The sequence below is a fragment of the Phocoena sinus genome, chromosome 2, assembly GCF_008692025.1.
Source record: "Phocoena sinus isolate mPhoSin1 chromosome 2, mPhoSin1.pri, whole genome shotgun sequence".
Taxonomy (NCBI): domain Eukaryota; kingdom Metazoa; phylum Chordata; class Mammalia; order Artiodactyla; family Phocoenidae; genus Phocoena; species Phocoena sinus.
The window spans coordinates 25774867-25800886 of record NC_045764.1 but is presented as its reverse complement, the minus strand read 5'-3'; the positions used below and the strand labels follow the sequence as shown (position 1 = coordinate 25800886).

At 47.2% G+C, this 26020-nt stretch overlaps 1 long non-coding RNA gene across 1 annotated transcript in view; it reads left to right on the top strand.

The window, feature by feature from the left end:
- Positions 1-2757: 2757 nt before the first annotated feature.
- Positions 2758-26020, top strand: part of LOC116749577 — a 31787-nt gene continuing 8524 nt past the window's right edge. The window contains exons 1-2 of the long non-coding RNA XR_004348641.1: positions 2758-2905; positions 6299-6365. This is a non-coding gene — a long non-coding RNA (uncharacterized LOC116749577). The remainder of the gene's footprint in view (positions 2906-6298; positions 6366-26020) is intronic.

The window sequence follows — 26020 nt, the reverse complement described above, 5'->3', positions numbered from 1 at the left end:
AGGCGATACCGCTGTAATTTCTTGGAAAAGCCTTCTCCTTCCCATGGTTTCTGCTCACACCAGCTCAGTTTTCCTCACCTAACCGCCGCTCACAGCAGCCTCCTGCTCTTGCCAGATTTCCATCTGCTTGCCCTCCCGGCCTCTCCTCTGGGCTCTCCCCTCAAGGCCAGGTGCCCATCTGTCCACAGGAGCCTGAGTTTAAAATCCTGTGGTCTCCACCAGCCATTTAATCTTCTGGACCACTCTAACAAAGGGTGTTTGGGGGTTGGGGCAACACGTTTCATTTTGTTGTTTCATTTTTATGCATTCTCTCACTCTGGGTACAGGAGTCTGGGGAAGGAGGAATCCGGGGAGTAGGTTTTCGTGGTAGGAGATGCTCACCTGTTGGAAGCACAGTCATATACGTTTGGGGGGGGTGCTCTGCCAGTCCGCAGCTTGTGTGTGATGACCCCACCCCCAATGGGCTCCTTCTCAGTGCCTGGGGTAGAGTTGGGCGGGGAGGCCATGTCCCTCCGTAAACAACTCCACACAGGACACCTCGGATCTGGGTTCTGGTTCCGCTTCTTGTGTTGATTTTCTTGGGGGTGGATGGAAAACCCCTCTCCATCCTGAGTTCTGACCCTCTTATCTTAGGGATGGCTGTCGCCATCCAGCATCCACAATTTTCCGTGAGAGCATGGGATGCTTAAGTGGAGACAGAGACGTGAAGGAGTTTACGGGTCAGACGGATGTGTGAGCCATGAGTGTAAGGAAGGGTACAGGTGCCACTGGGGAGGGGCATCCAGGGAGACCCTAGAGCTGACTTCTCCACACGGGATGGAGCAGGTGGCAGGTGGGCAGGGCCTTGAATAGCACTCCAAGGAGAGTGGGCCTTGCCCTGAGGACCAAGTGTTCTTAGCAGGTGTGGGCGGAGCTTAGCAAGACCAGAGCCAGAAGATTCTGCCAACTCATCCCTCGGGCTGGGGCAGCAGGGCACCTCTCGGACACACATAGTGAGTAGAAGGCCCAGTGGAACGCAGTGACTCCAAGTCCTAAAGGAGCCTTGAGATCTCTGGACAGACTCAAGCCAGAGGAAATTTTCTGAAAGCGGCAAGCGTTGTGTGCTTCAGAGCAAGCTCCCTGCCCCACCACTGGTTAGTCACTTTGCACACATCACCTCTTCATCCAAAAGCTGGAGGGTAGGGCTCCTCCAGCTCTGAAAGGAGATGCTAGGAGCTCTAAAAGCAGGGGAGGCTCTGGCTGATGCTTCCACACTGGAAGGTGGGACAGGGTGGTGATTACAAGTGTGGGTTCCCAGGTTGTACATTTCAAACTTCCACTATGTCATGTCCACTATACCATAATAAAGTTGGAAAACAAAGAGCAGGGGTTCTGGGCTACAACGCCCAGGCTGGAGTCTCACCTCCACCACCAGTAGGTGTGTGACCTTGTGCACGTTCCCTAAGTCCTCTGGGCATCCGCTCTTCTTTAGCAAACTAGGGATCATGGTGATATCTACCCCACAGACGTAGTCTAAGGATGTCATGGGATAATTCGTGTGAACACTTGGACTGCACCTGACACATTAGAAGACTTCCATAAAATGAGCCTTTATGAGGACTGTTTCTCCAGCATTTTGCTTTGAAACCATCCTGGGAAGATTGAATAATAAGGAGTCTTTTGGGATTCTTGGATGTAGGAACTACGAGGCTCCCCATGTTCCTAGTGAGGAAACTGAACCTCAGAAGGTTAAATACCGTGCAGCATCGCACTGCTGAAAAAGGGGCAAAGCGCAGTTGGGAGGCTGTCCCCACCTCTCATCACCCAGCCTGGCCGGGAGGAGGAACACGCCAGCCTGAGCTTCACAGAGCGTCTAGTTCAGAGGCATAAAAAATTGGGGGCTGTCTGGCTTCCCTGGTGGCGCAGTGGTTAAGAATCCGCCTACCAATGCAGGGAACACGGGTTCAATCCGTGGTCCGGGAAGATCCCACATGCCGCGGAGCAACTAAGCCCGTGTGCCACAACTACTGAGTCTGCGCTCTAGAGCCCGCGAGCCACAACTACTGAAGCCCACGCGCCTAGAGCCCGTGCCCTGCAACAAGGGAAGCCACCACAATGAGAAGCCCGTGCATCGCAACGAAGAGTAGCCTCTGCTCGCCGCAACTAGACAAATCTCGAGCACAGCAACGAAGACCCAACGCAGACAAAAAAAAAATGTGGGCTGTCGTGTCCTGGAGGGCATCTCCCAGACAGGGCTTGGGGTTGGGGGGGAAGTGCAGGATCAGAGGAGGCGGTGGTGGAGGCAGGACCCCAGCCGGCCACATCAACCACACAGGCCTGCACCGCTCCACGGGTCGAGGGAGGCACCCTCATCTCCTCTTCCAAGCAGGAAAGACACCTGACCCGAGGCGGCCGAGCTCTCCATGCCAGGTATTGGGTCCCAGCTGCAGCCGCTGGCCCGCCAGCCCAGGCTCAGGCCCCGGCTCCCTGTGGTTCTGCAGCCTGGCCGAGCTGTAACTCAGAGCCTGGGTCTCTTCAGCCCAACGTCTGGAACCGCCCGCCTGCGGGTCTACAGAGAGCAGAGTAGGTGCTCAGGGCTCACTGTATGCTGAGACGACGCATGCGCGGCGCGTGGGCGCATGCGTGCGTGCGTGCGTGCGTGCGTGAGTGAGCGCCTGGCGTTGTCGGTAATGCCCGCCCGGTGGCCGGGCTCCCGCCGTTAGCAGCGCGGTGCTGAGAAGAGGGGCCTGCGGGGCGGAAGGACCTGGCCCCTGGAGCCTCACGGAGCACAGCAGCAACAGCAACAGCAGGCTGAACCCCCGGAGCGGTCTTCCGAGTGACCGCTCGCGCTTCCCCTGCGCGCCCCACGCCCGGACTCAGAGGCCCCGAGGCCCCACGCAGGGCTGGCTGCTGCCTCCGGGAAGAGGTGAGTAGAGAAGGGAGGTGAGGGGCCGGGGGCTTGGGGCTGTGCCCCCTCCCAGGGAGGGACGAAGGGGCTGAACTGCACAGGCCTGGGGCAGGAACGCTTGGAAGAGTTAACAGGAAACCCACCAGCCAGACTCTCCTCTCTGCTCCCCAAGAGGATGGGGGTCGCTGGGGGGCCGAGGAGGGGGCGCGATGAGAGAGCAGGTCTGACCACAACCCGCTTCTTCCAGACGCCCATTTCCGAGGCGGGGCGGGGGGGGGAACCCCCCCCCCCCCCCCCCCCGAGGCAAAGCCCTCAGGCCAGACGCGGGAGCCTTGTCACTTGGCTGTTTTATGTGGTTTGGAAGTGAATCGGGTTCTGGGTTTTGAGGCCAAGATACCTTTTTTTTTTAACTCCCCCCCTTTCCTCTTTGGTGAGCTTGTTATGACTGGTTTTGGAGCCTGGCTTACGGAGCGGGGAGAGTGTGCAGGCTGTGTGGGTGTCGGGGCCCTGACAGGGGGAGGCAGCCCGGAGGGGCCCTGCGGAGGACCGGCACCCCTGCAGGGGGCGGGGGCTGCCTCCCCAAGGGCAGGAGGAGGGGCGGTGGCGTCGTCCCACCTGGCCGGGGTTGGGGTTTAGGAGGTGGGGAGGTAGTACCCTCAGGTGCGGGTACTTTGCATCTGTGAGTTAGATTGTTCTCTGGTGCAGACATCATTTATCCGCTCAACTGTTTCTCCTGTGCGGGGCCAATCGAGGCCCACCAGGACGAGAGACGCTTCAGGCGTGCCCTCGGCCAGCCCCAGGAGGCGGCTGGTGGTGGCCCAGCTGCCCTGGGCAGGCGCGGGGGGCTGAGCGCCAGGGGTTTCAGGGGCGCCCGGCGTGCACTGCCACCAGCGTTCCACAGTGACCGCAGCCCCGGAGAGGCTGAGGACGCGGTCCCAGACTAAACATGAGATGGGAAAGCCTGACTCTGAAAAATGGCTATTTTTACATCCCTCTTCCCCAAATTCCAAGGTGCTGAGATACGATTTAAAACAAAAAAACCAAAAAAAAAAAAGGATAGGGGGGAAAAAACCCCACCCACTAATGAAAGTTATTCGTTCTTTCAACATTTCTGTGGGGTCCTTTTACCCAGCAGCCCGTTGAAAGAATGCTGATTTTCGGGGGCCCACTCAGACCTACAAAATCCATCATAGGAACAGGCCTGGAACTCTGTATTTTTAACCGGCACCCAGCTGACTCTTGTGCAGCACGTCTGCTCATTGTGGGGCCTGCTGCCAGCCACTGGGCCGGGCACTGGAGACACCGGGTATTCAAATCCCAGGGAATTCACAGCCCCGTGGAGACACTTACCACGAAAAGCAACCATTTAATATCCCTCATCCCAGTGGGATCCAGGCAGAGCCAGTGAAAGCTCTTGTTGGAGGATCTGGGGTTGGTTTTGCAGCCCCAGAACCAGGAGTTCCTCTGGGCCTTGGAGGCGGAAGACAGAAGGTTCTGATTTCCAGGTGTGGGGTTGCCCCCAGCAGCCTGCGTCCAGCCCCCTTGCTCTGCAATGGCCCAGCCCCCAGCCCTTTCTCAGCAGGAGAAGTCAAGGTCACCGGGGACACTCCAGACAGGCTGGTGGCCCACTGAAAGGCCTCTTTCTTACAGCAAGCAAGTGCGAACCAGAGAGGGAAAGTGACTTAGCCCAGGTCGCCCAGCCAGGGTAACTGCAGAGCAGAAGCGAAACCGGCCTTGGGGCCCACAGCTGTGCTTTGGCCCAGCTGTATTTCCTGCAGAATTAAATTTTGAGAGCAGAAGTGACCTCAGAGATCTTTACAGTCCACCTTGAGTGTCTCAGTAAGGAGCCTGAGGCCAGGGAGGTGACACTCCTGCCCCAGGGCCACACAGCTCAGCAAACCTGGGCCAGAAACGGGGCAGCCAGGCTGACAGGGCTGAGATCCAGGCAGGTAGGGCCAGGCCTGGGTGCCAGGCAGCAGGCCGGACCATCGGTGCCCCCTTGTGGCCAAACACCAGAATGCCAGGCTTTCCCCCATGGCACCTTTCACCCCACAGGTCATCAGCCAGTGAGGCTAAGGGGTCTGTGTGTATGGCGACTCCTCAAGTGGTTGGCCAGAATTTTGGGGTGAATCCTTAGCTCATCCATGAGAGCTGCAGACACACGGAGGACCCCAAGCTTAAGGGAGGTTCCTGCTGAGGTTAAAAAGCTTAAGTCGGGGATCTCTCCTGGCTCAGGCTTCAGTAGTTACAGAGCCCAGGTGCCACTTCCCCCAGAGCAGCCCCTCAGCAGCCCAGTGGCTAAATCCCTGGCCTGCTCGTTATCAGGCTGACTTTTCCAGGCAGGGGTGCTGCAGTGCTTGGTCCATGGTGCTTCTAAGAGTCCGTGAAAACATTTCAACTTGAAGTTCTTCCAAAATAAAGAAGGAAGAAAATGAATATAATAATGATGAATATATAATAATCCAGCCTGCAATATGTAATAATCCTACAAACACAATCATGAAATATAATTTGTGTGTGTGTGTGTGTTTTAATGGGGCAGGAGACCATGAACACACGACATGCGTGACTCGGGCCCACAACAGTCACAGTGCGGCCTGGAGCTCTTATGAAGGCAAAAAAATACATTTCCAGAGAAGGAACAAGATTAGGCCATCCTCGTTTGTTTACACAGAGTGGACTGGCTCATCTGTTCTCTGTGACATGCAGACAATCTTGAATAAATGGTTTAACCTCTCAGAACCTTCTCTCATCTGAAAAACAGAGAAGAAAGGAGTATGTCCCCAATACAGCTCCTGTGATATACAGTAGAGGCTTAAGAAATGGGAGCTTAATAATAATGTCGGGGCTTCCCTGGTGGCGCAGTGGTTGGGAGTCCGCCTGCGGAGGCAGGGGACGCGGGTTCGTGCCCCGGTCCGGGAGGATCCCGCGTGCCGCGGAGCGGCTGGGCCCGTGAGCCGTGGCCGCTGGGCCTGCGCGTCCGGAGCCTGTGCTCCGCAACGGGAGAGGCCGCAGCGGTGGGAGGCCCGCGTACCGCAAAAAAAAAAAAAATAATGTCACAGGCTGGTAGCTTATGTCCCCCCAGATTCCTGTGTTGATGCCCTAACACACACTGTGATGGTACGTGGAGGCGGGGCCTTGGAAGGTGATTAGGGGTAGATGAAGTCATGAGGGTCATGGGATTCATTTTCTTACAAGAAGGGAGAGACCAGAGTTCCCTCCCTCCACCCTGTGAGGACACGTGGAGAAGACCGTTGTCTGCAAGCTGGGAAGCAGGCTCTCACCTGGGCCTGGCAGCGCCCAGGACAGTGAGAAACGAATGTGTATTGTTTCAGCCCCTGGCCTGTGCTGTTGTGTTGCGTTGTGACAGCCCGAGATGAGAAGAATAACCTCCATCGTTATTCTTTGCAGGACTGACTGCCAGGCGGGAGGAAAAGCAGACTCATTGGCTTCGATCCCAAGGAGAGAATGAAGGCCAGTGAGTAAGAGCTTCACCGTCATTTCAGAGCAAAGCCTGAGTTGTGCAAAGAGGGGACAGACGCCGTCTAGAAGTGGCCAGTCCCGCGTGGCCGGGCGGGTGGGTGGTTAGAGCCTCCACTAAGGGGCCCAGGCCCATGCGCCGCCGTGGGAGGTATGGTGTGTGGGGGGGAAGGAGGACATCTCCCTCTGCAGGGGAGAGAGGACCAGGCTTCGGGGGAGTCACAGAGGGCCTGGAGGGTCTACTCTGTGTCCCTCTGGGTGACAGTCTGTCGCCGACCACCAGCATGGCGGGGCTGATTGCTGAAGTGGAAGTTGCCCTGATTTATCTCTGGTTTTCACTGACTCTGGCTTGAGGATAGGGTGCTGTGGCCTCTTTCACCCTCCAGGCACTGTGGACGGGTCGTGAGGCTGGGTCACTCTGCCAGGACACCCTGATCACTGTTGGTTCAAAGGTCAGAAACCCCAAAGGGCAGCTGAACTTGTGGCAACTGTGGAGACAAGCTGGTGTGGTCTGCGAGCTTAGGAGCCTTCTGCAGCACAGGACCATCTTAACCATTTCCCGACCGTTCCTCCCTGGCATTCTCTCTGTTCAATCTTCCGTGGAACCAGGGGTTGGCAAACTGTGGCCCATGAGCCAATTCTGGCCCACCACCTATTTTTGTAAATACAGTTTTATTGGAACACACCCACGCAATTCATCTGTGGTTGACTTTGCCCTGTAATGACAAAGTAGAGTAGTTGCAACATACATTCCAAAAAACTGAAAATGTTTACTATCTGGTTCTTTACAGAAAAAGTTTGTCAACCGCTGCTCTAAACCACAGGCAGTACCTAGCTACCCCCAGACTTATTATGTAAAAAAAATGAATCCTCCTTTGTGTAAGACAGGAGGTCAGCTTTCTGTTATTCACAGCCTAATTGATATAATAATACTTACACTTGAGGTACATAGAGTTTACACAGCTATGGGAGCATAGCATAGCAACTTTGGGGAAATTAAGAAAAAAGCACATCCCAAATTCTCCTCATTAGAAGAAGGAGCATGGTCATCCAACTGGACATAGTTCTACATAACTCCAGGAGGCTCTATTCACACCGTAGTCTGGGTGGAGTTGTGAAGTACACAGCCTGGGCAGCTGTACGTGGCAGCCCTGTAGCCCTGCCTTCATCCATTCATTCAGCCAGTATGTGTGGATTATCTCTGTGCCAGATACTGGGGAAGGTGAATATAACATGGTCCCCAAAACAGCTATACTCCAATAAAAATTAATTTTAAAAAAATGGTCTCAGATCTTTAGAATCTTACAGTACAGAGGAAGTAAACCAAATATTGATATGTTAGGGACAGAACTATATCCTCCTTACCCCCAGTTCATGTTGAATCTATAACTCCCAACATGACTGCATTTGGAGATGGGGTCTTTAACCAAGCTTTGGGGTAAGTGTCCTTGAGATGCAAACATAATTCAGCACGTAGCTTAGCTCTGAGCCTGTGGGACAAGGACATGCTGGCCTGCCAGTCTACATTCAGATGGTGAGCCATGGCTGGCACCTTCCCTAAGTTCAGGCGGGTGTACCCAACCCTGAGATTTTCCTTGACTGGTGTGCTGTTTGAGACGCAGGAACAGACCTGCGAGATGTGAATTCAGTTGCCTGGATTTCTTTCTTTCTTTCTTTCTTTTTTAATGTTTATTGATTTTTATTTTTGGCTGTGTCAGGTCTTGCTTCATTGCAGTGCACAGGCTTCTCTCTAGTTGTGATGTGCAGGCTCTAGAGCATGTGGGCTCTGTAGCTTGCAGCACATGGGCTCTTAGTTGTGGCTCGAGGGCTCAGTAGTTGTGGCACGTGGGCTTAGTTGCCCCTGCAGCATGTGGGATCTTAGTTCTCTGACCAGGGATCGAACCCGCATCCCCTGCATTGCAAGGCAGATTCTTAGCCACTGGACCACCAGGGAAGTCCCAGTTGCCCGGATTTCTTCTCTCTGGTCTAAATCAAAAGGCCCTCTTCTATCTGGGGGAGTAAAATGCTGACAGGCCCTGACAGGTCTCCGGGCTCACTTAGGCCGCGTACCTGACCTGTTCCAGGTGAAGTGTGTTGGACTTTAAGGTTCCGTCTTCCTTTGAATGCTTGATTTCCTGAGAATATGCTTTTTGGAAAATAGTGTTTTCTTTCCCTCAGCTCAGATGGGAACTCTTTCTGCTGCCCCTCCTGTCTCCCCGCTCCTTAAATGTTGGCCTGAGGCCGTGTCAGAGAAAATGTGGCCTCTGCTCTGCCCAGCGGCCGGTCCTCCTACAAGTCCAGTGTCCTGCAGGGCCAGAACTGAGTCAGGTTAGGTTGTCCCAAAGGAGGACAAGAGAGCAAAGACATGACATCTGGCTCCAAGAGGGACACAGACACGCCTCGGCCCTCATGGCAGAAAGGTCCTTCTCCTCCCTACTGTATTACGTGCACAGCAGGTGCCCAGGGAGGCTGGTCCAAGCCTTAGATGAGGATGCATCTTCTTGGCCAGCAGAGCTGGGGCAAAGTCTACAAGGAGGTTGCATTTTGCACACCTTATCCCCAAACCTGCACAGGGTCTTGCTGACGTTTCAGCCTGGTCTTGAGGGAATGCTACAGGTGGAACCAGGGTCCTAAGCTGAGTGAAGGGGGTGGTCAGCCAGCTCCATCTCTTGATCCCTTTACTCTGTGTGTGTGTGTGTGTGTGTGTGTGTGTGTGAGAGAGAGAGAGAGAGAGAGACTGCCGTTTTCCCAGGAACTCAGGCTTAAATTCACGAGACCACCATCCAGACTTAATGCAGTCATTCTGTCAGTCCAGTTGCTTTTACGTCTGAGCTGGAGGGCACAACCTTCCTCACTGTTGTCCCTCACTGCCACCTCTCCTTACCTCTCCCCCACTCCTCAAAGAAACTTTAACGGGCCTCGCATCTCGTGCCTCCAGCCTCTGCATCTGTTTGTCTGTCTCCCAGTTCCTGTTATTCCCTAAAATCCCTCTGAAGGTCCCCTCCGCCTCCAGAGTAAATCTCCCTGCCCTCCTTCCTTTCCACTGTATTTCCTGATGCCACGGCGCACATGTCCTAGGCCACAGTAGGTGGTCTTTACTGTGTTCCCTGGCGGTCCCTTTGTGGACCCCCAACACCCATTTCACCCCAGTGATTAGTCTAAGCAAATCTCCATCACTTCATTGCGAGCAATTGGTTCAGGAATGAACATTAGTCCACATCTGCCCAATGTCTGCTGAGTGGGCGGTGGGGCAGGGCTGGGGGAGCTGTGGAAAGATGAGGGATGTCTGTTAGGGAGATTTAGGGAAAGTTTCCCCCATCCTAAAAGAGAACCCCAGAAAAGAGATGATATCACTTAGGTCCTGGAGGGGAGCTAAGATCTTTGCTTCCCCCTCCCAACACCCAGCTCAGAACCATGTATTGGACATGTAATACATTTCTACTAAATAAGGCATAGACAGATAAATGATAGACATAGATAGATGGACGACAGATAGATACATAGACACACAGACGTGATGGATGGATGGATTGATGGCTAGGTGGAAGGAAGGGAGGGAGGGAAGAAGGAAGGGAGATGGGGGGGAAGGAGGGAACATCAATAACATGGACAGCTGTTATCTCTGGCCTTGTGGAATGCTGTTGGAGCCACGTTAAAGGTCCTGGCTGGATAAGGGACGAAGATGATGGAGCAGAAGGACGTGCGCTCACTCCCTCTTGTGAGAACACCAGAGTCACGGCTAGCTGCTGGACAGTCGTCGACAGGAGGACACTGGAGTTCACCAGAAAGGGTACCCCACATCCAAAGACAAAGGAGAAGCCACAATGAGACAGTAGGAGGGGTGCAGTCACAGTAAAATCAAATCCCATAACTGCTGGGTGGGTGACTCACAGACTGGAGAACACTTATACCACAGAAGTCCAACTACTGGAGTGAAGGTTCTGAGCCCCACATCAGGCTTCCCAACCTGGGGTTCCGGCAACGGGAGGAGGAATTTCTAGAGAATCAGACTTTGAAGCTTAGTGGGATTTGATTGCAGGACTTAGACAGGACTGGGGGAAACAGAGACTCCACACTTGGAGGGCACACACAAAGTCATGTGTGCATCGGGACCCAGGGGAAGGAGCAGTGACCCCAGGGGAGACTGAGCCAGACCTATCTGCTAGTATTGGAGGGTCTCTTGCAGAGGCGGGGGGCGGCTGTGGCTCACCGTGGGGACGAGGACACTGGTGGTGGAGGTTCTGGGAAGTACTCCTTGGCATGAGCCCTCCCTGAGTCTGTAATTGGCCCCACCAAAGAGTCCAGGTAGGCTCCAGTGTTGGGTCACCTCAGGCCAAACAACCAACAGGGAGGGAACCCAGCCCCACCCATCAGCAGTCAAGCAGATTAAAGGTTTACTGAGCTCCACCCACCAGAGCAACAGTCAGCTATACCCACCACCAGTCCCTCCCATTAGGAAACTTACACAAGCCTCTTAGGTAGTCTCATCCACCAGAGGGCAGACAACAGAAGCAAGAAGAACTACAGTCCTGCAGCCTGTGGAACAAAAACTACGTTCACAGAAAGATAGACAAGATGAAAAGGCAGAGGGCTATGTACCACATGAAGGAACATGATAAAACCCCAGAAAAACAACTAAATGAAGTGGAGATAGGCAACCTTCCAGAAAAATAATTCAGAATAATGATAGTGAAGATGATCCAGGACCTCAGAAGAAGAACGGAGGCAAAGATCGAGAAGATTCAAGAAATGTTTAACAAAGACCTAGATTTAAAGAACAAACAAACAGAAATGAACAATACAATAACTGAAATGAAAACTACACTAGAAGGAATCAATAGCAGAATAACTGAGGCAGAAGAATGGATAAGTGACCTGGAAGACAGAATGGTGGAATTCACTGTTGCGGAACAGAAAAAAGAAAAAAGAATGAAAAGAAATGAAGACAGCCTAAGAGACCTCTGGGACAACATTAAATGCAACAACATTCACATTATCGAGGTCCCAGAAGGAGAAGAGAGAGAGAAAGGACCTGACAAAATAGTTGAAGAGATTATAGTCAAAAACTTCCCTAGCGTGGGAAAGGAAATAGCCACCCAAGTCCAGGAAGCGCAGCGAGTCCCAGACAGGATAAACCCAAGGAGAAACATGCCGAGACACATAGTAATCAAATTGGCAAAAATTAAAGACAAAGAAAAATTCTTGAAAGCAGCAAGGGAAAAATGACAAATAACATATAAGGGAACTCCCATAAGGTTAACAGCTGATTTCTCAGCGGGAACTCTACAAGCCAGAAGGGAGTGGCATGATATACTTAAAGTGATGAAAGGGAGGAACCTACAACCAAGATTACTCTACCCAGCAAGGATCTCATTCAGATTCGATGGAGAAATTAAAGCCTTTACAGACAAGCAAAAGCTAAGAGAATTCAGCACCACCAAACCAGCTCTACAACAAATGCTAAAGGAACTTCTCTAAATGGGAAACACAAGAGAAGCAAAGGACCTACGAAAACAAACCCAAAACAATTAAGAAAATGGTCATAGGAACATACATAGCGATAATTACCTTAAACATGAATGGATTAAATGCCCCAACCAAAAGACACAGGCTTGCTGAATGGATACAAAAACAAGACCCATATATATGCTGTCCACAAGAGACCCACTTCAGACCTAGGGACATATACAGACTGAAAGTGAGGGGATGGAAAAAGATATTCCATGAAATGGAAATCAAAAGAAAGCTGGAGTAACAATACTCATATCAGATAAAATAGACTTTAAAATAAAGAATGTTACAAGAGACAAGGAAGGACACTACATAATATAAAGGGATCAATCCAAGAAGAAGATATAACAATTATAAATATATATGCACCCAACATAGGAGCACCTCAATACATAAGGCAACTGTTAATAGCTATAAAAGAGGAAATTGACAGTAAGACAATAATAGTGAGGGACTTTAACACCTCAGACCAATGGACAGATTATCCCAAATGAAAATAAATAAGGAAACAGAAGCTTTAAATGACACAATAGACCAGATAGGCTTAATTGATATTTATAGGACATTCCATCCCAAAACAGATTACACTTTCTTCTCAAGTGCGCACGGAACATTCTCCAGGAGAAATCACATCTTGGGTCACAAATCAAGCCTCAGTAAATTTAGGAAAATTGAAATCATATCAAGCATCTTTCCTGACCACAGTGCTATGAGATTAGAAATGAATTACAGGGAAAAAATGTAAAAAAACACAAACATATGGAGGCTAAACAATACGTTACTAAATAACCAAGAGATCACTGAAGAAATCAAAGAGGAAATAAAAAAATACCTAGAGACAAATGACAATGAAAACACAACGATCCAAAACGTATGGGATGCAGCAAAAGCAGTTCTAAGAGGGAAGTTTATAGCTCTACAAGCCTACCTCAAGAAACAAGAAAAATCTCAAAACAATCTAACCTTACACCTAAAGGAACTAGAGAAAGAAGAACAAACAAAACACAAAGTTAGCAGAAGGAAAGAAATCATAAAGATCAGATCAGAAATAAATGAAATAGAAACAAAGAAAACAATAACGAAGATCAATCAAACTAAAAGCTGGTTCTTTGAGAGGATAAACAAAATTGATAAACCATTAGCCAGACTCATCAAGAAAAAGAGGGAGAGGACTCAAATCAATAAAATTAGAAATGAAAAAGGAGAAGTTACAACAGACAGTGCAGAAATACAAAGCATCCTAAGAGACTACTACAAGCAACTCTATGCCAATAAAATGGACAACCTGGAAGAAATGGACAAATTCTTCGAAAGGTATAAACTTCCAAGACTGAACCAGGAAGAAATAGAAAATATGAACGGACCAATCACAAGTAATGAAATTGAAACTGTGATGAAAAATCTTCCAACAAACGGAAGTCCGGGCCCGGATGGCTTCATAGGTGAATTCTATCAAACATTTAGAGAATAGTTAACACCCATCCTTCTCAAACTCTTCCAAAAAATTTTAGAGGAAGGAACACTCCCAAACTCATTCTATGAGGCCACCATTACCCTGATACCAAAACCAGACTAAGATACTACAAAAAAAGAAAATTACAGACCAATATCACTGATGAATATAGATGCAAAAATTCTCAACAGAATACTAGCAAACAGAATCCAAGAACACATTAAAAGGATCATACACCACAATCAAGTGGGATTTATCCCAGGGATGCAAGGATTCTTCAATATACACAAATCAATCAATATGATACACCATATTAACAAATTGAAGAATAAAAGCCATATGATCATCTCAATAGATGCAGAAAAAGCTTTTGACAAAATTCAGCACCCATTTATGATAAAAACTCTCCAGAAAGTGGGCATAGAGGGAACCTACCTCAACATAATAAAGGCTGTATACAACAAACCCACAGCAAACATCATTCTCAATGGTGAAAGACTGAAAGCATTTCCTCTAAGATCAGGAACAAGACAAGGATGTCCACTCTCACCACTATTATTCAACATAGCTTTGGAAGTTCTAGCCATGGCAATCAGAGAAGAAAAAGAAATAAAAGGAATAGAAATTGGAAAAGAAGAAGTAAAACTGTCACTGTTTGCAGATGGCATGATACTGTACTTGGAGAATCCTAAAAATACCACCAGAAAACTACTAGAGCTAATCAATGAATTTGGTAAAGTTGCAGGATACAAAATTAATGCACAGAAATCTCTGGCATTCCTATACACTAATGATGAAAAATCTGAAAGAGAAATTAAGGAAACACTCCCATTTACCATTGCAACAAAAGGAATAAAATACCTAGGAATAAACCTACCTAGGGAGATAAAAGACCTGTATGCAGAAAACTATAAGACACTGATGAAAGAAATTAAAGATAATACCAACAGATGGAGAGATATACCATGTTCTTGGATTGGAAGAATCAATATTGTGAAAATGACTATGCTACCCAAAACAATCTACAGATTCAATGCAATCCCTATCAGATTACCAATGGAATTTTTTACAGAGCTAGAACAAAAAATCTTAAAATTTGTATGGAGCCACAGAAGACCCCGAATAGCCAAAGCAGTCTTGAGGGAAAAAAATGGAGCTGGAGGAATCAGACTCCCTGACTTCAGACTATACTACAAAGCTACAGTAATCAAGACAATATGGTACTGGCACAAAAACAGAAACATAGATCAATGGAACAGGATAGGAAGCCCAGAGGTTAAACCCACACACCTATGGTCAACTAATCTATGACAAAGGAGGCAAGGGTATATAATGGAGAAAAGACAGTCTCTTCAATAAGTGGTGCTGGGAAAACTGGACAGCTACATGTAAAAGAATGAAATTAGGACACTCCCTCACACCAAACACAAAAATAAACTCAAAATGGATTAGAGACCTGAATGTAAGACCGGACACTATTAAACTCTTAGAGGAAAACATAGGAAGAACACTCTGTGACATAAATCACAGCAAGATCTTTTTTGATCCACCTCCTAGAATAATGGAAATAAAAACAAAAATAAACAAATGGGACCTAATGAAACTTCAAAGCTTTTGCACAGCAAAGGAAACCATAAACAAAACGAAAAGACAACCCTCAGAATGGGAGAAGATATTTGCAAACGAACCATCAGACAAAGGATTAATCTCCAAAATACATAAACAGCTCATGCAGCTCAATAGTAAAGAAACAAACAACCCAATCCAAGAATGGGCAGAAGACCTAAATAGACATTTCTCCATAGAAGACATACAGATGGCCAAGAAGCACATGAAAAGCTGCTCAATATCACTAATTATTAGAGAAATGCAAATCAGAACTACAGTGTGGTATCACCTCACACCAGTTAGAATGTGCATCATCAGAAAGTCTACAAACAACAAATGCTGGAGAGGGTGTGGAGAAACGGGAACCCTCTCACACTGTTGGTGGGAATGTAAATTGATACAGCCACTATAGAGAGCGGTATGGAGGTTCCTTACAAAACTAAAAATAGAATTACCACATGATCCAGCAATCCCACTACTGGGCATATGCCCAGAGAAAACCATAAATCAGAAAGAGACATTCACCGCAACGTTCATTGCATCACTATTTACAATATCCAGGTAATGGAAGCAAACTAAATGCCTACAGACAGACGAATGCATAAAGATGTGGTACATATATACAATGGAATATTACTCAGACATTAAAAGGAACAAAATTGGGTCATTTGTTGAGACGTGGATGGACCTAGAGACTGTCATACAGAGTGAAGTAAGTCAGAGAGAAAAACAAATATCGTATATTAACGCATGTATGTGGAACCTAGAAAAATGGTACAGATGAACTGGTTTGCAGGGCAGAAGTTGAGACACAGATATAGAGAACAAATGTATGGACACCAAGGGAGGAAAGCTGCGGGGGAGTGGGGGTGGGGGTGTGATGAATCGGGCAATTGGGATTGACATGTATACACTGATGTGTATAAAATTGATGACTAGGTCTTCCCTGGTGGCGCAGTGGTTGAGAGTCCGCCTGCCGATGCAGGGGACACGGGTTCGTGCCCCAGTCCGGGAAGATCCCACATGCCGCGGAGCGGCTGGGCCCGTGAGCCATGGCTGCTGAGCCTGCGCGTCCGGAGCCTGTGTTCCGCAACGGGAGAGGCCACCGCAGTGAGAGGCCCGTGTACCGCAAAAAAAAAAAAAAAAAAAAAAAATTGATGACTAATAAGAACTTACTGTATAAAAATGTAAATAAAATTAAATTAAAAAATTAAAAAAACAAAACTAGTACTAAACTTTCTTTGGGTTATTTGTATGGAAATATGTGAATATAAATGTTTCAGACATTACATGAAATTCCTAAAAATCTTGTATGTTCTGGTACAATGTTATAAGTCATAGTTCTAGTTATTATTTTAAAATGTATATCTCAGAAATAACTAAATTTCCTTGTCAATTGCATTATTATGAACTTTCATCAAATCTTTAACCATGGTCAGTTTTAAGTCTTTTGTCATTTACAGACAGTTCTGGGTGTACTCTGATGCTTTTGCAAAAATGTTCCTATAAAAGGGTTTCATCTTCAAGGAATTCATGGAAAAGACTCTGACAAGTACAGGTTTCTGGTAACTGACTATACTGCTGAACTGAATGAATAAGCATTTTCAGAACTCTGATGGAAAACTGATGAACTCATAAAAGTGCTAACAAAAGATCAAGATGAAAAAAATTAATTACATGGGACTGAGTGAACTGATGAGGATGATTATAATTTTTGTGACTTTCTGTTTGAATAAAAAAAAAAAAACTATAACAGAAAAAAAAAAGTCCTGCCTGCACTGGGCAAGGGCTGGGTCCGCACTCTGGCTGTAGCTTCCTGAGCACCATGAGAAATACTCCTGACCCCAGGTACCTGCCTTCCTCAGTGTCCCCCCCAGGAACCAGCCCAGGTGGGCCTTCTGATCTCCTAAGGGGACCAAATGTCCCATTTTGGGTAAAAGGACCTCCTGAGGAAATAAGGTGCAGCTGAGGGTTCAGTCTGGCAAATTCCCAGAAGGGAGAGAAGCATCCCCATCCTGCCATGCGCTCGGCTGCAGCCACTTCCCAAGTTACATTTTTATTCTACTGTTTTCAGTGCAGAAAATGGCAGCACGCCCTCTCCTTTACTTTATGAAGTTGCTCAAGGGCCAAGCTTTACCAGGGGCCTGGATGCACTTGGAAATATAAAAAACACCAGAGGAAACTCAATCCATGGTGGCCTGCCCTCGTTCACTGATAAGACAGAGATTTATGCAACGTCTCTGGATCTCTTCCAGTCATCTGTCACTTCCTTCAGCCATTGGAAGGAACATCCTGAGGGAAATAATGATTCACACCGGGGCTGTGATCAGAGCCATCTGTCCGCACCAAGTCCATACACTTACAGTGTATTCCTGAGGTTCAGACGCTTGGCTGCATCTGGAAGTCGACACAGACGGCAGCAGAGAGAAAGTGTTATTCTTTGTAGCCAGGAGCTGGGAAGCAACGTTCCAAGGACTCCAGCCTCAGAAGCCTGGCTCCCTGCGATTCCTCCAGAAAGCACGGAGCAGGGTCCACGACAGCAAATGGCCTCGGCTGTGCCTGGCATCGCGAGGCTGCATACATCTCCCTAAAGTACTAGACGTCAAGGACATTTCACTAAACGGGGCCTAGAAGCAAAAATCCGAGAGCCTGGTGAAGAGGAAACCGCAGCAGGCAGAGTAGTGGTCCCCAAAGTGTGGGTCTTCCCGACACCCCTCCAGCAGCAGCCGCGTTCCCCTGGAACCTACTGGAAATGCAGATTTTTGGACCTCACCCCAGACCCACTGAATCAGGTTCTCTGGGGGTGGGGGCCCAGCAGTCTGTTTGAACAAACCTCCCAGGTGACTCAGATCCATGCAAAAGTTTGGGAACCACTGGAACAGAAGCTGAGGAAAGCCCATGACCACCTTCATCTCCTTCCTGGCAGATCAGGGTGTGGGATTGGATATTTTAGGTCCGTTTGACCCGAACCCTGGAAATCCCAGCCTAGCTGCTTTCAGGCATTACCCCCTGACGGAAGACAGTGCTTAGTAGGTAGCAGACTATGCTACATATTTTAATAAATGCCGATTTTTAAGCCACATTTTTGCTTGGCAAATGGTGTGTCCTAAGTTTATGTTCAATAGACACCACCATGTTGAATCACGACCATCAGATTTGCAAAATACTCCTTTCTTGTGTTAGTCAAGGTTCTCCCCGGAGACAGAACCAATGAGATATGCATACCCATGCAGACAGAGAGCAGGGGATTTATCACACAGAGCTCACTCGATTATGGAGGCAGAAAGTCCCACCATCTGTCTGCAAGCTGGAGACTCAGGGAGCTGGTGGTGTATTTCAGTCCAAACCTGGAGGCCTGGGGACCAGAGACACCAAAAGTGTAAGTCCCAGTCCGAGGGCAGGAGAAAGCCCACGTCCAGCCCAGCAGTCAGGCAGAGAGTAGATGTCCCCTCCTCCCCGTCTTTGTTCTCTCCCGGCCATCGAAGGATTGGATGGTGCCCGCACATTGAGGATAGTCATCTTCTTTACTCGACAGTGGTCTTCTTTACTCAGTCTACTGATTCAAATGCTCATCTCTTGCAAAGAGAACCTCACAGACACCCCAGAATAATGTTGAACCTGCTACCTGGCATCCCTTGGCCCAGTCAAGCTGACCCATAAAATTAACCGTCACATTCTGCATAGAATCCCTTCCTCCCAATCCACCCCGAGGCCTCCCACCCCTGAATGTTACTCCAGGTAGTAACCAAACTCTGCTGGGACAAGTTTTCAACATCTCTTTCACCCCTAAATTGTTTCTTTCTCATCCGACTTTTGCCCAATAACTTAGAAATTTATTTTCCTCTCTCTCATTATTCGTTTTCTCTCTCCCACTCTTCTCCCATTTTGGGCACCAAACTGGACTTGCAGGTGACTCACAGGAGTCCTGGAGGCATACCTGTGACAAAAGGCACCACCTCCATTTAAAGTCACATCGGTGGGACAACCCATGTTACAAACTTCTAAAACCAGAAGTGCCTTGGGCATCTCGGTAAAGGTTTCCTCCTCCTGCTTTCTCTCAAGTTCAATATAAACCAAATGCCTTTGAAATTCTGTTTTGTTTAGTCTCGAGTGCATTCGGTCCTCATCCTTCACCATCCAGCCTTTGGACTCCGTCATGCTTCCATTTGCGGGTGACGGCCCCTCCCCGAGCAGTGTCCCCACAGCCCTGAGCAGAGCCCTCGAGTTTGCAGTCAGCTGGCTGCCTTGCTTTGGGTTTTATTCCTCTGTGACCAGGGCAGACCCTAGCAGGATGCTCTAACGATCACAGGCAATCAGTTAAAGCGATTACGTGTTTCTAAAACCAAAGGAACACGTTGTTGCAGGCTGGGCTGGGAGCTTGTCATATTTGTTTCTGTAAAGCAATGTGTTCAACTAAGAACCGAAGTCCCCCGTCTGGTTCCTTGTGATTAGTTTCCTTGTGATTAGAAATGTCATTCTGTTTTATCAGGTCTCCGCGATTGTGTGGCCCTTGTTTTAGAGGCATGTGGAGTTGATCCTGGGGCTGCCTTTCAGGTGTGGCTCCCTGGGTTACAGGTGTGGAGGTTGATGTCCTCCAGCCTTGCAGGTAATATTGCTCTAATCGGTGCCCTATATGTCAGAAACAGCACCCTACTGTCAGCCTGTTCTGAGAGCTTTGGCCAGTCTTCTCTTGTGAGATGCCACCAAGGGCAGTTGGTAGAACTGGTAATCCCGACAAGCAGGACCCGGTGCCCCACCCATCTTCCACTAGCTCTCTTCTTTTCCCCTCATCCGTGCCTCCACCTTCCACCCTCTCCCTGTGCTACCCTTATCCCTTTTCAGGTGGTTATTAAGTAGAACTAAATCCTATTATTGCTGTACACTCTTTGCTTTTTTAAAAGAAGCAAGGGACCTCTCTGACTCTCCAGAATAAAAAGGGGCAAAAAAAGTAATGATTAGATTCTTTGAACGTAGCTTGTGATGATTTTTTTTCCTACAGCTCAATTAATTTCAGTTTTTTTAATCACCTGTTCGTGTTCTGCATGGTATAGATCCCCAGAGGCTCATAGGCAAAATCTCTTGCTCCCTGCGTGGCCCAATCTGTCCCTTTGTAAAAGTCTCCTCCAGGTCTTTGGAAATAGTAAGCATAAGAAGGGATTAGAGTAAACGCTTCACACATGTAAAATTAAACTTCAGTCTCTTGTTTCTGTGTTTGGGAGAAAAGTATGAAACAAAAGAGAAACTGCATCAATGAGTCTTTTGCATCTCCACACTCAGTCCGGAAAAGTTCTGCCAATAATTCAAGTCCTTATAAAGTTTTGTAAACTATACAACACCATGGATATAAAAATGAATGCAATTGTATTTATTAACTCCAGACTTGAGAAACAGAAGCAAGGTCATCTCTCTCTTTCCCTCCTAAGAGTAGAGTTGGAGCTTCCTTCCTGTTTGGGGCTCATGACCCTCACCTGCCCTGTTTCCAGTTGCAGTTCCTGTGTCTGCTCCCTGAGAAGTGATCTCAGACCCTTCAGGGCCAGGATTTGTGTTTGTTTGGGGTGTTGGTTTTGGGTTTTGGTGGGGTTTTTTGGTATCCTCAGTGCCCAGCAGAGAACTGAAAATAGAATAACTGGTTAAAACAAGAAAGAAAAAAAGGATAGATGTATGTATGTGGGAAGGAAGGATGGATGAATGGATGGAAAGTTGGATGGAAGGGAGGGAGGGAGGGGTAAGTGGACCAAGGGCTGAGAGAACGTTCTGCTTCTCATCTCATCCAGTGCCCTGGCTCTACCACAGCAGAATGAGCCTCGGGATTTGGTGAACAACGAGAAGCAGTGGGAGTGTTCTCTGTGGATCATGCAGAAAGCAGAGAGCTAAGCTACTTGCACACCCAGCTCAGAGTTCAGTTGCCAATTCTCCTCTCTGAGGTCTGTGGTTCCTGAGAACTACACACCTAGAGACCAGCTGTTGGGAAGTCAAATTCTATATGGGGAAGGAACTGTGTGTGAGAGAGAGAGACTTGTCACGAATCTCTCCTCCCTTTATTTGTGGTTTTGAGACATTAGGCTTTTGGGAGGCACCCTGTTTAGATGGGGCCAACTTAGGACATATTTGCATTTAAACTGCCAGAGATCAGACTTCGACTCCAACATAACATGGGTTTAGCTGTTGATGCATATGGTACCCACACTGAGGAAAGAGGAAGCAAAGTCTCCGGGATCTGGAAGTCTTTTCCAGGCCATTACAGGGAGAACAGTCAATGCTGCGGGGCTGCCGAGGGTGGGAAAGCAATCAGCCTGCTAGCACTCCTGTGGGACAGCATAGCTGTTCACAACGTGAGCTGGTGAGCTTCGTGCCGGAAGCCAGGTTTAGGCTCATTTTCCCGAATAAAGGAACTCAAATGCTTAAACGTGAGGGGTGTTACCCCCAGAAGGAAAGCAGCCCAGGAGAGGAAATGGGCTTGCAAAGGCATCCTTCGTGTCTGCAAGAACTTGTTAAAAGATAAACTGAGGAATATTAAAAATTGTAAGAGTTTATTTGAGGAAATTGAGTCAAGTCTAGCACCGTCCGTCTAGCTGTACAAAATGAGAGACTTTGATAGGCCAGGGGGAGCCAGATTAAGGAAGTTATTTTAGGCAAAAAAAGCGGGTTGGTTACTGCAAGGTCACTTTTCTTTAGGGAGTGCAGGGGTCTGTCAGGTAGATTGTGTAACTAGTGCTGGTCAGGTGGTTCCTGATTGACTGCTCTGGGTTCAGTTCTGGGAGACTGGAAACTGTAATTATGTCTCGGTTTGGTGACGTGGGGCTTAGTATAAGTGGCTTTATTGGGGTCTGTTGTCTTGCTTTTAACAAATGCCAAAGCTCATCTAGGAGTATCGATGGGTCACCCCATGTAGCATCTCTGTGCAGGCATCAGTGAGGGCAGGAGGGAGGGAGGAGACTTCACCTCCTTTGAGGGGGGGGGACACAGGCAGCCAGGAGACCCACTCTTTCCTGCCCCTCCCCTCGTTTCCACCTGCAGAGGTTGGGCAGTGCCCAGGAACCTGAGGCCAGTCTTCCTGCTGTGAAATGGTTCCTCTGGTTATAGGAACGCACTTTGATCTCTCCAACGGCTGGGATTTGAAAGCTGGGGACTTTGGAAGGTTCACAGTCATCCAGGGAGTAAGTCACACCAAAGCAGGAGAGACCAAGCAATGGAAGGGATCTTACCTGACGTTTTCCTTCCAATGAGATGCAGGCCAGCTCTGGGAGCCACACAGCGCACAGCACGCTCAGGGCCTTTAAAGCCTAGTTTATCTAAGGAAGTAGCTGCAGCCTGTTTCCTCGCCATGAACGAGGTGGGTCAAAAAGAAGTGTTAGGGACTTCCCTGGTGGCACAGTGGTTAAGAATCTGCCTGCCAATGCAGGGGACACGGGTTTGAGCCCTGGTCCAGGAAGATCCCACGTGCCACGGAGCAACTAAGCCCATGCGCCACAACTACTGAGCCTGTGCTCTAGACCCCGCGAGCCACAACTACTGAAGCCCGCGCACCTAAAGCCCATGCTCCCCAACAAGAGAAGCCACCACAATGAGAAGCCCGCACACCACAACGAAGAGTAGCCCCCGCTCGCCGCAACTAGAGAAAGCCTGTGCACAGCAATGAAGACCCAACACAGCCAAAAATAATTTTTTTAAAAAGTGTCAGCACATATTGTGGAATGAATACAAGATCTTAGAACCCAAAACACGACCTCATCGCCAATAGGAAGCTGAGAGGGGTTCTTAAACAGAATCCACTTAATAACAGTCACACAGATCTCTTTTTTTTAAGATAATTCTACCCTTTGTCCCTCCTCTGCATTAAATTTTTGTTATGAATAAAAATGCTGAAACACATGGAGAATAACACCCGTGTGTTATTACATGTGTGTTAACCCATGTGTTATTACATGTATATTAATGCCACATACATATTCACCACCCAACATGAACAAATTGCAGCATTCTGTCATATTTGCTTCATGTCTTTTTTTTTTAAAACAAATGAAACCTCACAGAGTTGAAGTTCCCTTTGTTCCCATCCCCAAGTCACATGTCCCTTCCTCACACAGAGGTAACCACTGCGTGACACTGGCATGTGGGTTCCGTGATGTGTGTTCACTACACACGGGTATTCTTAGATAGACTGTTTTGTATTTCAATTTATACAAATGTAAAATGTAAATGTAAATACATTTACATGTAAATAAGGTTGGCAACATTTTTTTGTTTGCCATATAATTTTTAGATCCATTAGTGGTAAGACATGTAACTCTTAATTCATCCTAACTGTCATGGAGTGTAAGCATTATGTGAATACATAAATATCTTGTACAACTTCTCCCCTACTGATGGGGTCTTTCACTGTGACAAACATTGCGGCACTAAACATCCCCACTCATCTCCTTTTGATACATGTGAGCGTTTCTTTAAGGTACATTCCTAAAGCAGAAATACCAGGGGGAGTTGGATGAAAGCGGTCAAAGGTACAAACTTCCAGTTACAAGTTAAATAAGTACTAGGGATGTAATGTACAATGTGATAGAGATAATTAACTGCTGTACATTGTATGCAAGTCGTGAAGAGAGTAAATCCTGAGTTTTCATCACAAGGAAAAACTTTTCTCTATTTCTTTTTTTTTTTACATCTTTATTGGAGTATAATTGCTTTACAATGGTGTGTTAGTTTCTGCTTTATAACAAAGTGAATCAGTTATACATATACATATATTCCCATATCTCTTCCCGCTTGCTTGCATCTCCCTCCCTCCCACCCTCCCTGTCCCAACCCTCCAGGCGGTCACAAAGCACCGAGCTGATCTCCCTGTGCTATGCGGCTGCTTCCCACTAGCTATCTACCTTACGTTTGGTAGTGTATATATGTCCATGCCACTCTCTCGCTTTGTCACAGCTCACCCTTCCCCCTCCCCATATCCTCAAGTCCATTCTCTAGTAGGTCTGTGTCTTGATTCCTGTCTTACCCCTAGGTTCTTCATGACATTTTTTTTTCTTAAATTCCATATATATGTGTTAACATACGGTATTTGTCTTTCTCTTTCTGACTTACTTCACTCTGTATGACAGACTCTAGGTCCATCCACCTCATTACAAATAGCTCAATTTCATTTCTTTTTATGGCTGAGTAATATTCCATTGTATATATGTGCCACATCTTTATCCATTCATCTGATGATGGACACTTAGGTTGTTTCCATCTCCGGGCTATTGTAAATAGAGCTGCAGTGAACATTTTGGTACATGACTCTTTTTGAATTATGGTTTTCTCAGGGTATATGCCCAGTAGCAGGATTGTTGGGTCATATGGTAGTTCTATTTGTAGTTTTTTAAGGAACCTCCATACTGTTCTCCATAGTGGCTGTACCAATTCACATTCCCACCAGCAGTGCAAGAGTGTTTCCTTTTCTCTACACCCTCTCCAGCATTTATTGTTTCTAGATTTTTTGATGATGGCCATTCTGACTGGTGTGAGATGATATCTCATTGTAGTTTTGATTTGCATTTCTCTAATGATTAATGAAGTTGAGCATTCTTTCATGTGTTTGTTGGCAGTCTGTACATCTTCTTTGGAGAAATGTCTATTTAGGTCTTCTGCCCATTTTTGGATTGGGTTGTTTGTTTTTTTGTTATTGAGCTGCATGAGCTGCTTATAAATTTTGGAGATTAATCCTTTGTCAGTTGCTTCATTTGCAAATATTTTCTCCCATTCTGAGGGTTCTATTTCTTTAATGTAACTATGAGATGATGGATATTCGCTAAATCTAAGGTGGTCATCATTTCACGATGTACACCTTAAACTTATACAGTGCCGTATGTCAACTATATCTCAACAAAACTGGAAGGCAAAAAAAAATTCCCCAACAAATAGAAATGCTGTGCACATATGGTATAAGCACTTTTAACAGTACCATTTAATAGCTCTCCAAAACACAAGTACCAGTTTATATCACCATTGGCAGTCTGTGAGTTCCCATTTACCCATACAATCTATCAATATTAAGTAACTGTCAGACCTTTTCATTTTCGTCAAGATATTGGTATATAACAGTATCATTTTGTTGAACTGTGTATTCACTAATTTGCATTTCTCTCATCATTAGTGACCATCCTTTCCTGTCACGGGACATCTGAGGTTTCCTCTTTTGTAAATTTCTTGTTCATCGTCTTTGCCTGTTTTTTTTACTGGGTTGTTAATCTTTTTCTGAATGATTTATAAAACATCCTTATATATTTCGATCACCATTTATATCAGTGTTGCAAATGTCTTCTCCAAATCTGTTAGCTGCGTGTTGAATTTTTTTTTAATTTTGTTGAAGTATAGTAGATTTACAGTGTTGTGTTAATTTCTGCTGTTCAGCAAGGTGACTCATTTATACACATATATATATATTCTTTTTCATATTCTTTTCCATTATGGTTTATCACAAGATATTAAATATAGTTCCCTATGTGCACACTGAGTTTTAAAATGTAAACTGCGAGGACTTCTGAACCGATTACTCCTGAAATAGGTGGTCCTATCCCAAAGTCAGAAGAGAATCATTTACATGGCTGTAAGATCTACACACATCAGCAAAGCCACAGTACAGGCATACATACAACTTTTACATTTGAGGAGCACGTCTCAGTTTTCAAGGCATCTTCTAATCACCTAATTTTGGCCTCACAAAAACATCTCAGCCTAACGGGGCCTCATTTTCTCATTGCTAAGATTCAGTGGTTGATCATCAACATCCTTTCAATGATCAAAGCCTGACCTTTGATCCCTCTCCTGCAGCTGGGAAGACCCAGGCTCAGAGGGCTGGAGAGATGTCTTCAGCCTCACCCTACGGATGGGTCTAGACTGAAGAATCTTATGTCAATTACATCTCAGTAAAGGTGGGGAGGGGTAGGTACTGGAGGCCCTAGAATCTTAGTCATCTGATCCCTTGGGCAGGGTCTCTCCGCATGTGGGTGGCATTGAGACCAGCACCAGGGACAGAGAGGCGGGAAGATGGGAATGTGAGACAGACATCACTTGACCATCTAAAACCCAGAGGAGATGACAGT